The sequence below is a fragment of the Trachemys scripta genome, chromosome 1 (assembly GCF_013100865.1).
Source record: "Trachemys scripta elegans isolate TJP31775 chromosome 1, CAS_Tse_1.0, whole genome shotgun sequence".
NCBI lineage: Eukaryota > Metazoa > Chordata > Testudines > Emydidae > Trachemys > Trachemys scripta.
Window position 1 is genome coordinate 54,807,235 of NC_048298.1, and position 12,115 is coordinate 54,819,349.

Sequence of the window (12,115 nt, forward strand, 5' to 3'; positions counted from 1 at the left end):
ATCCTGGAGATATACAGGCACACTAAATACAATGAAGACAACACCAAGTGCTGTGAGTGGAACTATTACCCATCATCAGGATTACTGGGGTAGTAATAAGCAAGCAAGAACTGAGGCTGGATATTGCCTTCTTGCTTTAGGATATACTGTGACATCCCTTTGCATTATTCATAATCACAGTTTTTGCCAAAGAACTGGAGGTGAAGAAATGCTAGGCCCTTCTGAACTCACATACGCTTGGTACAAAACAGCATTATATGTATACCAAAGTTGGGTGAATTTGAGCACAGACAAGCTGGAGATGCAGCTGTAGGTGGATTTAAAAGCGCCTCATGGTCCAACCCATACCAGGATAGACAGAGTTACTCCCTGCCTATCCTGAGAAGTAGGCCTCTTCTAGTATGCAAGCAACTGCCTGACAAATCATCCTGGGAAGGGCAGGGCTTGCTCACTCCTTGCTCAGGTCCTATGAAGCCCCTTATTGCTACACCCTGCAAAAGTGAGCTAAGGGTGGAATGATGGTGACGGTGGGAAGGGGCAATCAAAGCCTGAAAAGAGGTTCTGTGTATGCTGTACCACCAACACATGTGTTTTATGCAGCAGTGTGGGAGTCAAGTATATATTTCATTTCCAAGCCAGAAGTAACTGATCTTACCAAACCCAGACAAATATCCATTACCAAACCTATGCAAATGTATGACTCCTTTAATACCTGCTGCAGATCCACAGCTACTGGCTGGTACAGGCCACGCCACTAGCAGTAGGAGTAAGAGAAGGCCCAGGAAAACCTTCCTAAACTCATCAGTCAGTATTGCCTGCACCACGCATTCAAAAATCACAAGCCAGGTTTAAAAATTGGATGTCACAGTATATCCTAAAGCAAGAAGGCAATATCCAGCCTCGGTTCTTGCTTGCTTATTATTTAAACATCATGAGATTTTTTAAAAGAATAAAATTTGGAATTAATTTGTTTTCTGGGTTTTGAATCTTTACTGTTCACATTTTCAAGCTTTTCTCTGAAACCATGAGACCTAGAAACCTTTTTTTTAAAACAAAATCTGGGATTCTCCAATAACCACATAAATCCAGGAGCTGTTGCTTTAAGGAAAAAAAACACTAAATATCATGAGAGTTGCAAGAAGATGACAAGAGCTGGCAATCTCCCTTTTTTCTGTACAAGATTGATGGAATGGTTGTGGTTTGATACCATGTGTGTGGTTCTGTTTGCTTGTTTTGTTCTAATAAGACAAGTATTTTTCTAAAGTATAGGAAGGATAAGGAATTTAGTTTGCAAGGTGGGTGAGAGGAGACAAGATAAGTGAGTAAAAATAATCTTTTACAACCCCTGTTTCAAGGGAGGGGCTCAAATCACATCACTCCTTTCTTTTAGCTTTTATAATCATTAAATGTGCCCTGCAATAGCATCAAAACAGTTACCTTTCGCAAAACTGGCAAAAGTCATGTTCCCCTTCCTCCCCATAAAGAGTATTTCAGCATGTTCTAATCTCTGCATTAACAAAGCAGTGAACTGACATCAGCAATCAAATTTACAATCTACAATAATTTACCTCCTTGTGGCCCAACAATCATTTTTGCATTGGCAAGAAACGTAAACTAACTGAAGGCTCGGCTGCAAAGAAAACGGGCAATAGTGACAGGGCATCAGTCAACCTAACAACCTCCTTCATAACTCATGCTTAAAGGATAAAAATAAGTCACTCCTGATCAAACGAAGAGGTTGAACATATTGTACAGCTCTTCCAGCAACTGATCATAGATCTAAACCTGAGCGAGAGAGATAGGAATATGTTAAAAGATCATCTCTTAGAATGGATAAGCATCTGATCCTGCTCCCTTGGAAGTCAATGGGAAAACTTCCTTCCATGGAAGGATGAGCAGACCAAGTGCATAGGAACTTTAAAAAAATGAAAAAATAAGTATATTAGTTGTAAAATAAACAACTATTTTGCTGTTTGGTGTATTGAGGACTACATTGGAATTGCAAGCTATCACTTTATACTGCACCCTGTCTATACTGCATCCTCCTTATGGCGGTGAGTGGAATACATACACAGCATGCCACCCAAGCACGGGTATAAATAGCAGCGTAGACATTGATGCACTGCTTAGGCAAGTAGAATAGACATGCCACAACCTTAGGGTATGTACCCTGCACGTCTCTCTACATGCCCAAGCAGTGCCTCCCCTGTCTACACTGCTAAAATTGCTGCCTCCTTGCTGCCGGAGCCTTTCCCCACTGCAAGAGACTAAAACTGACATGTGCATGCTACATACTGCAATGTGGTCACAGCCTGCTTTTCACTGTGGCATGTACCCACTTACCCTACATGGTGCTGCCAGTGGTGTGAGGTGTACAGGTACCTTAAGAGTGAGAGGGTTTCTTGGCCCTGCTTGCAGGCTAGGGGGCTCTGTAAGGAAATATGCAATCAGGGCCTAGCATCAGTGTGGAAAGGGTCAGCTTAAAGCAAGGTTGTGCCATAGAGCCTTAGGGGGGCAACATGTTTTCTCTTTCTCGGTTTTTGGGTTCTGGTGTGTTATCATTCTGAATTCTAAGAAATAAAGTAGCTTTATATTGCAATTGCCAGTAACAATATTTATGTTTTTTAATCCAATTTCTTTGTGTGTATGCTGTGAACATAACACTTACATAGATGGGCTAGAAGAGGGTTTGCTGGGGAATATTTGGGACTTGGAACTTACGTGAAATTTTTGGCAAGTGATGGAGTCTGGCAGAGAAAAGAAGGAAACATGGGGTCAGCTCACAGCATTAAAGCAAGAACTTTTGATGGGATAAACCATGAGGTTGGAATTTGGATGTGCAGCCTTCTGGATAAAACATGAACTGCAGTTCAGGACTCCTGGTTCTATTTCCAATTCTGTCACTGATTCACTGTGTGAACTATAGGTAAACTCTCTGTTTACTAATCCATAACAAGAGCAAACCACTATTTATCTGCCTCACAGCAGGGCCTAATTAGTGTTTTTAAAAGCTCTTGGTGATTGTTAAACAAAAACTATGCTGCTGTATCTAAATATAGACGATTATCAGTTTCCACCATCTTGCTGTTATTTTTCATGACTACAAAAATAATAAAGGCCCCAGCAAAGTCTTCCAGTGAGTAAACACTGACCAGTAACGACAATGTAACTTTAAAAACGCAGTTTATAATCCAGCTAGAAACAAACATGCTATCAGCAAGGGTAAAAACCAGCCGTACAAACAATCATTAATTTACGAGGGTGAGTCATGGCACCCAACATGAGGGCGGGGATCCACTGTCCTCCATCTTGTCATTATCACACAGTTTATCTTAAAAGTTCAAAAATTTAAAAAAAAAAAAGCACCATTGAGAGAATAATAGTTTATTGTTCACAAACAATGTATAGAGGCATCAGGGAAACAGTGACAGAAGCAGCTGAAACAGCACCACCTTAAGCATGAACTAATGTTATGAAACTGAGACACAAGGGAGATATTGGGGCGTTAATCATTTTATCTCATATCAGATTCACCACAGAGTGGGCCAGATCCTCAGCTGGTCTAAGCTGACTTAACTCCATTGAATTCAATAGACCTATGCTGATCTACATCAGCTGAGGTTCTCTAAAGTATATAAGGGATAGAATGTCCTCAAGATCAGGGGCATCATTTCAGAAAAAATTCAGGGGGCCTGGGAGCGGGGGTCAGTAGTGTCAGCATAAAGAACACCATATGTGATTATATTATATCCTGCAAAGTTGGGGTGGCAGGAGTGTAAGACATAATGGAGCATACAGCTCTATGAAAAGTCAGGGGGGCAAGGGCATACCAAGGTGGTGGGGAGGGGACTGCCCTTCCTTTAACCCATAGAAAATGATGCCCTGCTCAAGATGAGCAAATATAATTAATGATGGAAATGTAAGGCCAAATTTTGCACAGAAAGAAACCACAGTAACTTCTGTTAACTTCAGAGTGAGTACATGTGATTAAGTGACGGCAGATTTGGGCTGTGATTCTCACAGATGCTCTCCCACGCTTATAGAAAAGTAAACTAAACCTCAGCAAATCAACTTGGATAACGGGTAACAGTGACAAAACTATTCTAAATGTCTCTGCTGTGCTAAGGAGTTCTAAATGTGTAGGGGAGGAAAATGACTGCTGGTAAGGGGGTATACATTTCCATTCTGTGAGCCAGCTGTTCTCCAAGACAGATTTACTTCCAGGGAGAGCAGGAGGCGGTTTGTACTGCTGGCCTCTCCCAAGGATTCTGCTGAAGGAATGCTCCATAGGAGCCTCATCAGCTGAACTAGTGCATCCCTTTTCCTGTACCCACAGCCCAGATTCATAGATTCTAAGGCCTAAATCAATGGATCTCAAACTTTTGTATTGGTGACTCCTTTCACACAACGAGCCTCTGAGTGTGACCCCCCCCTTATAAATTAAAAACACTTTTTTTATATTTAACACTATTATAAATGCTGGAGTTGAAGCAGGTTTTGGCGGGTGTAGTCTGATAGCTCGTGACCCCCCATGTAATAACCTTGTGACCCCCTGAGGGGTCACAACCCCCAGTTTGAGAACCCCTGGCCTAAAGGGACCATTGTGATCATCTGGTCTGACCTCTTGTATAGCACAGGCCATAGAACCGCCCTAAATAATTCCTACAGTAGATCTTTTAGAAAAAACATTCAATCTTGGTTTTAAAATTGTCAGCAATGGAGAATCCACCACAACCCATTGTTCCAATGATTAATTACCCTCACCATTAACAATTTACACCTTATTTCCAATCTGAATTTGTCTAGCTTCAACTAGCAGCCATTAGATTTTGTTATACCTTTCTCTGCTAGATTGAGGAGTCCATTACTAAATATTTGTTCCCCGTGTAGGTACTTAGGTTATATCTACACCGCAATGTAAGCCCAGGGTTAGTGGGACTTGAGTCAGCTGACCCTGCATTAGAGAACCCAGAGCTTGAGTATCTACATTGATTGTTTACCTTAGGTTAAGAATTTTCTATCCCAGGCTTTAACCTGGGGCTCAGATGCCCACCCTGCAGCATGCAGTCCCAGACTCCATAGTACCCACCTGAAATGTGGCCAGTCTAGCCCTCTGACTGTGGTGCACTCTGGGAAAACTTGACTGTCCATCCTGCACATTACAGGATATCTGAACAGCCAGCCAACACATCCTGCCAAGCAATCATTTTGGTCAGTGCACTCCCAGCTACCAGAGCCAGCAACATGGAGGAGGCACTTCTCTTCCTTGCACTTTAACTTCTGTGTCAGGAAATGGGCAGAGCTTTCGGAAGGTGCTGGTGGACATTTCGGCAGTGTTTTCTGGCCCATCAAAGGCACCTGACATAGCTTATGATGGAGCAGGAGGAGTACCCAGGCAAGGCAGACTCAAACTTCTGGGACAGGTCCACAAGTACAGACTGGTGGGATCACAGTCATGCAGACCTGGGATGACCAGCAGTGGGTCCAGAACTTTCACATGAAGAAAGCCACATTTCTGGAGTTTTGTGAGCAGCTTGACCCAACCTTCCAACATAAAGTCACACATACAAGGCCACTCCAGCAGGCCAGAAGCAGGTTGCTATAGCCATGTGGAAGTTGGCTACCCCAGACTGCTACAGATCCATTGCAAACCAGTTGGGTGTTGGAAAGTCGACTATGGTTAAAGTGGTTGCAGAGGTTTCTGAGGCAATCAGGCATGTGGTTTACCCCAAAGTGGTAGTCATAAAAGATATTGCTGAAGTAATTGCTGGCTTTGAGAGAACGGGGTTTCCAAACTGTGCTGGGGACATTGATGGGACTCGTTTGTCCTCCTCAGGGAGCACATAAACCACAAAGGACGCAACTGCATTGTTACGCAGGCCCTCATGGATCACAGAGAGCAATGTGGGTTGCACTGAAAAGGTTCATGATGACAGGGTTTTCCACCAATCAGGAGTCTACATTCATGGACAGGCTGGAACACTATTCACAACAAATGACACTATCAATGGAATTACTGTCGCACCACCAGCACATTTCTGAACAAAATGTCTCAGACTCATAGACTTTAAGGTCAGAAGGGACCATTATGATCGTCTAGTCTGACCTCCTGCACAACGCAGGCCACAGAATCTCACCCACCCACTCCTGTAACAAACCCCTGACCTATGTCTGAGCTATTGAAGTCCTCAATTTATGGTTTAAAGACTTAAAGGTGCAGAGAATCCTCCAGCAAGTGACCCGTGCCCCACGCTGCAGAGGAAGGCAAAAAAAACCCAGGGCCTCTGCCAATCTGCCCTGGAGGAAAATTCCTTCCCAACCCCAAATATGGCGATCAGCTAAACCCTAAGCATGTGGGCAAGACTCACCAAATACACACCCAGGAAAGAATTCTCTGTAGTAACTCAGATCCCACCCTATCTAGTGTCCCAACACAGGCCATAGTCAAAGATCAATTAATTGCCAGAATTAGGCTATCCCATCATACCATTCCCTCCATAAACTTATCAAGCTTAGTCTTGAAGCCAGATATGTCTTTGGCCTCCACTGCTCCCCTTGGAAGGCTATTCCAGAACTTCACTCCTCTGATAGTTAAAAACCTTCGTCTAATTTCAAGTCTAAACTTCCTGATGACCAGTTTATATCCATTTGTTCTTGTGTCCACATTGGTACTGAGCTTAAATAATTCCTCTCCCTCCCTGGTATTTATCCCTCTGATATATTTATAGAGATAAATCATATCTCCCTTCTTTTGGTTAGGCTAAACAAGCCAAGCTCTTTGAGTCTCCTTTCATAAGACAAGTTTTCCATTCCTCAGATCATCCTAGTAGCCCTTCTCTGTACCTGTTCCAGTTTGAATTCATCCTTCTTAAACATGGGAGACCAGAACTGCACACAATATTCCAGATGAGGTCTCACCAGTGCCTTGTATAACGGTACTAACACCTCCTTATCTCTACTGGAAATACCTCGCCTGATGCATCCCAAGACCCTATTAGCTTTTTTCACAGCCATATCACATTGGTGGCTCATAGTCATCCTGTGATCAACCAATACTCCAAGGTCCTTCTCCTCCTCTGTTACTTCCAAGTGATGCGTCCCCAGTTTATAACAAAAATTCTTGTTATTAATCCCTAAATGCATAACCTCGCACTTTTCACTATTAAATCTCATCCTATTACTATTACTCCAGTTTACAAGGTCATCCAGATCTTCCTGTAGGATATCCCGGTCCCTCTCTGTATTGGCAATACCTCCCAACTTCGTGTCATCCACAAACTTTATTAGCACATTCCCACTTTTTGTGCCAAAGTCAGTAATAAAAAGATTAAATAAGATTGGTCCCAAAACCGATCCCTGAGGAACTCCACTAGTAACCTCCTTCCAGCCTGACAGTTCACCTTTCAGTATGACCCAGTGTAGTCTCCCCTTTAACCAGTTCTTTAGCCACCTTTAAATTTTCATATTGATCCCCATCTTTTCCAATTTAGCTAATAATTCCCCATGTGGAACCTTATCAAATGCCTTACTGAAATTGAGGTAAATTAGATCCACTGCGTTTCCTTGGTCTAAAAAATCTGTTACCTTCTCAAAGAAGGAAATCAGGTTGGTTTGGCACAATCTACCTTTTGTAAAACCATGTTGTATTTTGTCCCAATTACCATTGACCTCAATGTCCTTAACTACTTTCTCCTTCAACATTTTTTCTAAGAGCCTGCATACTACAGATGTCAAACTTACAGGCCTGTAGTTACCTGGATCCCTTTTTTTCCCTTTCTTAAAAATAAGAACTATGTTAGTAATTCTCCAGTCATACAGTACAACCCCCGAGTTTAGAGATTCATTAAAAATTCATGCTAATGGACTTGCAATTTCATGTGCCAGTTCCTTTAATATTCTTGGATGAATATTATCTAGGCGCCCCGATTTAGTCTCATTAAGCTGTTTGAGTTTGGCTTCTTCCTTGGATGTGGTAATATCTACCTCCATTTCCTCATTCCCATTTGTCATCCTACCATTATCCCTAAGCTCCTCATTAGCCTCATTAAAGACTGAAGCAAAGTATGTGTTTAGATATTGGGCCATGCCTAAATAATCCTTAACCTCCACTCCATCCTCAGTGTTTAGCGGCCCCACTTCTTTCTTTGTTTTCTTATTTATATGGCTATAGAACCTTTACGATTGGTTTTAATTCTCTTTGCAAGCAGGACCGGCTCTAGGATTTTTGCCGCCCCAAGCAAAAACAAATCTCCAGCCCTGCCTCCTCCTCCCAGGCTCTCAAGCCTGGGAGGGAGAGGGAACAGCGGCGCGTGAATCAGCTGTTTCGCGCACCACGGCCGCGGAGGTGAGCTAGGGCGGCCAGGGCACATTTTTAGGGGTGGCATTCTGGTGCCGGCCATGCCGCCCCTAAAAATGTGCCGCCCCAAGCACCAGCTTGTTTTGCTGGTGCCTAGAGCCGGCCCTGTTTGCAAGGTCCAACTCTACATGGCTTTTGGCCTTTCTCACTTTATCCCTACATGTTCTGACCTCAATAAGGTAGCTTTCTTTGCTGATCCCCCCCATCTTCCACTCCTTGTAGGCTTTCTGCTTTTTCTTAATCACCTCTCTCAGACACTTGCTCAGCCAGCTTGGTCTACAACTCCTGCCTATGAGTTTTTTCCCTTTCTTGGAATGCAGACTTCTGATAATTTCTGCAATCTTGACTTGAAGTAAATCCAGGCCTCCTCTGCCTAGATTTTGTCACCTATGGATTGCATGGACTACCTCTAACTGAAATGGACTAAATTTGGAAATGGAACACATTTCCCCAAACACACACACAGAGTTCATTGTTTGCAGGTGGCTCAATAGACCATAAAATGGTTACACAGCAGTATACTTACAGGCATGGCAATGTAAGGTTATTACTTGTAAGAGACAGGAAGGGCCCTAGCAGAAATCTGACCCTTTCCACTAAAAAAACACTTTAAAGGTGATCTTTACTGTTTGCATAGCCCGGTCGCCTTTTTGTGGTGGTGGTGGAGAAGAATACAATCCATCATTAATGGATACACCCTGCTAGCTGGGCTTCTCATAACTTTTGCATTGGTTCACAGAGCAGAAATCCCTCCCATTACTATATTAATACACATCAAAATGGAGCCAGACAGACACTTACTGACTTTAGGGGCAGCTTCTCTCCCATGTGTGTCTGCTGCAGGCTCCACAGCAAGCTGTTCCTCAGGGGAGTGCATCAGCTCCTCTGAGTATGGATCCAGAATGTGCTGCTGCTCCAAATCCTGTTCTGGAACCACTTTCAGCAACAGAATGACTTAACTGTCCAGACTCAGTGCCTGCTACTGGCTCCGATCAGTCCCGTCCTGGATTCTGGGGCCAATAGGTCACCATCCTGGCTGACCAGGTCATCATGCACCACTGTTGGCTCCATGCCAGTGACCAGCACCCAGTCAAGTTCCTCATAAAATAGGCATGATTTTGGTGAGATACCTGATCTTGGGTTTTCCAATACTCACCCTTGAACCACTTAATCTGCTCCCTGCACTGGTTACCAGTCCAGTACATTTGCATAGCTGCCAGCATTTTCACTATTTGCTAGTATGCTTGATCACTGCTGGTACTCTTAATAAAGTCCAGTTTTGCTGGCCTCACACTAGAGAGTTACCAAAATCAGGCTGTGCTCCAGTGACCATGAAGCAGCAAGCTTTGCAAAAGGCATGTTCTGTTCAGTCTCCACTGCAAACACAGAAGGGTCTCTGATGGCGCATCTGCAGCTCAATGGGAAGTCATGTTCTGATTATCCACCACAATCCCCAAATCTTTTTCAGAGTCACTGCTTCCCAGGAGCAAGTCCCGTATTCTGTAAGTGTGGCCTACATTCTTTGGTCCTATATGTATAGATTTATATTTTGACATATTAAAATGCATTTACATCGCTTTGAATCAATGACCTCACCTGTCCTCTTCATTATTTACCACTTCTCAGATGTTTGTGACTTCTGCAAACTTTCTCAGTGATGATTTTATGTTTTCTTCAGATCACTGATAAAAATATTAAACAGCATAGAACCAAGAACTGATCCATGCAGGACCCCACTGGAAACACCCATTGATAACATTCCCCATTTACAATTACATTTTGAGACCTATAAGTTAGCCAGTTTTTAGTGTGTGCCATGTTAATTTTATAACTTCCTAGTTTTTTTTAATCAAAATGTTGTGCGGTACCAAGTCAAATACCTTACAGAAGTCTAAGTATATTACATCAACACTATTACCTTTATCAACCAGACTTGTAATCTCATCAAGAAAGATATCAAGTTAATTTGACAGGATCTATTTTGCATAAACCTGCAATTATTTGCATTAATTAGATTACCCTCTTTTCATTCTTTATTAATCAAGGCCCACATTATCTGCTGCATTATCTTGCCTGAGATCATTGTTAGTCTGACAGGCCTATAATTGCCCATGTCATCCCATTTACCCATTTTAAAAATTGGCACAACAACATTAGTTTACTTCCAGTCTTCTGGAACTTCCACAGTGCTCCAAGATGTATTGAAAAATCAACATTAATGGTCCAGAAAGCTCCTCAGCCAGCTCTTTTAAACCGCTTGGATGGAAGTTTTCAGGACCTGCTGATTTTAAAATGTCTAAATTTAGTAGCTTTTGTTTAATGTCCTCCAGAGAATGAAAAGAGGTTTATCGTTGCCATATGATGAGACTATATCATCTGTTTCCCCCCAAAATATGGAACAGAAATATTTATTGAACATTTCTGTCATTTCTGCATTATTATTGATAATTCTACCATTTCCATCTAGTAATGTACCAATACCATTGTTAGGATTCTTTTTGTTACTAATACGTTTTAAAAATTCCTCCTTATTGTTCTGAATTCTGCTGGCTGTAGATTTCCACTTGTATCTCTTGGCTTCCCTTATCAATTTTCTACAATTCTACAATTACTAACTTCTGATTTATATTCATTACTATCAACTTCCCCTTTCTTCCATTTATTGTGTATATATTTACAGCTGCCTTCACTTTCCCTCTAAACCACAATGGTTTATTAAAATGCACGGTCTTCTGTCTCAATTGTGGGATTGTGGCTTTTTGGGAAAAACTCATTAGGTGGTCATAGAATCATAGAATATCAGGGTTGGAAGGGACCTCAGAGGTCATCTAGTCCAACCCCCTGCTCAAAGCAGGACCAAATCCTGGTCCAGCTACCAGGCCCTAGCAGGAAGCTTTCAGTGGCAAGTATTCCTCTGGGAAGACTTACCACCACTGGAAGCTGAGTGTATGGTGGAAGTTATAAAAGCCAACAGTAGACTTGGATGCATTTTAAAATGGGAGATTTAAAATGGGGGAAATATTATAATAATACTCAGTCTTACACTAGGTCTCTCCACTCTGGCTTACTGTGTCCATCGGAGGTCGCCTTATCTTATGATATTACAAAGGAGATTGAAAAGTTTCAGAGAAGGGAAATGGAGATGGTTAGAGTTATGGTGAGACTTAAAGATATTTAAAAACTAGGATTAGATAGTCTGGAAAAGGGAAAATGCTGGGGATGAGGGTTTTTTAAAGTTGTTAGGAGCATGTTATCTACTGACTAAGACGAGTCCTGCTCCTCTATAAAAGTCAATAGAAATTTTGCCATTTAGATCAATAGAAGTGGGGTATGAGTGCATCAGAGGTGGGGAGACTCTGGCACCCTCTAGCAGCTGACCCACAAAGGATAATAGCTATACTATGATTACAGACAGTTAATAAAAATTCTACTTTAGCTCAAAACACTTTAGACAAATATTTTGAAAGCCTAAAATTCCTGAGTTCTAGCCTCATTGAAAATAATTAAGTCTATCGTGCATAGATTCATACCAGGGATTTCCCTGAGTTATTCATATACATACATCATGTATAGTTAAAATCAATCAATTTACCCTTTTGACTCTGTCCTGTAATATGAAGAAAAGAGGAATATTCAATGAAAGGAAAGGCAGTAAGTATAGAATAAATAAACTGAAATACTGATCTACATTACTGAAATATTCAAGCTAGATTTTGAAATGGGTGGGATTGTGACTATTGAGATCTGCTATTATGCAAA

General features: G+C 41.9%; 1 protein-coding gene across 1 annotated transcript in view; it reads right to left on the reverse strand.

Annotated features, from left to right (window-relative positions):
* Window positions 1–12,115, reverse strand: part of NELL2 (neural EGFL like 2) — a 233,886-nt gene that overhangs the window by 173,852 nt on the left and 47,919 nt on the right. The gene's annotated exons all lie outside the window — the stretch shown is intronic.